Raw genomic sequence first — 1,640 nt, 5'->3', positions numbered from 1 at the left:
TAGTCATTTATTGAAAAAATAGGCTTTTGTTTATTTTATATTCCAAAAATAATTAATTTCAAAATTAGTTTTTTAAAAATTAAAAAATAGCTATTATTGGTGCTTTTTTAGCAAAGATTATTGGGTTTGGTGTCTTCAGGTTCTAATGCTAAGTGCAAAAAAGCTTGGCCCAGGGAATGATTAGGCCTAAGAGTATCCTTCCCCCAACCCCCAATTTGCTGTGCCTTCGATGTGTGGAACCCAGTAGTCAGTGTCTACCAGCGATGAATCCTTTCACTAATCCCCAAACCACCATGGCGGCCACCGGCGAGCTGCCGACTTCAAGTCCGGAGAGGGAGGTGCCTGGCTGGGTCGCCGGGGACTCGGGGAGCACCTAAGGCTGGCGCAGGAACCTCGCCGAGGGCATGCTGGATGCAGTGCGACGCCGCGGTGCGTGCTCCCCGAGTTCGTCGAAATGGATTCCTCGGTAATTTCAGTTCAGACCTGTTTCGAATTCGTAAATTTTGCAAAAATATTACTGATCTTGTGGGAGGCTCTGATTTTTCCCAGCGCCTAGCAGACTGTAGTCTGACCTGATCTCATTTTTGTGGCGTCCGCATCCCCAGCACAGCACAACACAAATCAGAGCGCCATCCTCTTTTATATGTAGGGTTGCCGTTGCTTGATTAGATGGAGTGGAACCATGGAGCTTACACACACGCGGTATTGTTGCTTGGTCCATTGCAAGCTCATATGTACTGGTATCAGCAAAACATACTACGAGTTTTCCCTCTGTTTCCCCTTGTCCATGCTATAAGACAATTAGGGTCAACCATTTACTCTGGAATTTATTCAGGTATGAAATCCCCCCATACAAATTCACGGTTCGTTAACCGAGATCTATGATAGATTTCGTTCAATAGTATACAGGAACACATCTGTTGCAGATCCTGGGTGAGGCTCGGGCGAGAGGAAGGTCACGAGAGAGAGGAGAAGATTTATCTGGAGAACTCTATCTGATTCATTCCCAGCTGCAAGATGTATATACAGGTGCTTTTACAGTTTTCACCTTCTACAGTCCCACAATTACGAGTAAGTCCTACCAACAACATCTGTTTATCATGTATTAAGAAATACAACAAGAGTTACATTTACACGAGTTCTCAAACAAAATTACATTGGCACACCCGGTCGCTTCCTCCCTGGCAAGACACTACCTTCACGTGTATCCTGAGCATTACTTGTAACAAAATAAGTAAATGATTTAGGAGCGGGTATCCTTGATTCCCATGAAGTTAGAATAAAATCTCCTTCCGGTCTAACCCTTGGATATGCTAGAAGTCCCCCCAATGTCACACTTGGTGATTCTTCCTTGATTGGAACATTACTTGTATAACGTGTCATGCTAAGTGGATGCAAAGCAATGTCGTTATGTCCACTGGATGGCCTTGTTCTACAAGCGTGCTTGGGTGCACACCATACATGGACAGGTTTCTTTTAACATATCTTGTCCCCTTGTCCAATATGCAAGGCCAAAACTGAACACTGAAGTTCATTCTCAACGCATACGCAAAAATATTTGTGGCGATTAGTGAGCCTTGCTTGTGCAACTCCTTGGGAACTTCATCTGCTATTTGTACTAGCCGTGGATGTTCTGCCGG

General features: G+C 44.4%; 1 pseudogene; it reads right to left on the bottom strand.

The window, feature by feature from the left end:
* Positions 1 to 879: 879 nt before the first annotated feature.
* The window catches only part of LOC119357375, a 5,246-nt pseudogene continuing 4,485 nt past the window's right edge, over positions 880 to 1,640 (bottom strand).

The sequence above is a fragment of the Triticum dicoccoides genome, chromosome 2A (assembly GCF_002162155.2).
Source record: "Triticum dicoccoides isolate Atlit2015 ecotype Zavitan chromosome 2A, WEW_v2.0, whole genome shotgun sequence".
In the NCBI taxonomy this organism is placed as follows: Eukaryota; Viridiplantae; Streptophyta; class Magnoliopsida; order Poales; family Poaceae; genus Triticum; species Triticum dicoccoides.
This window is presented reverse-complemented; position numbering and strand designations above follow the sequence as displayed.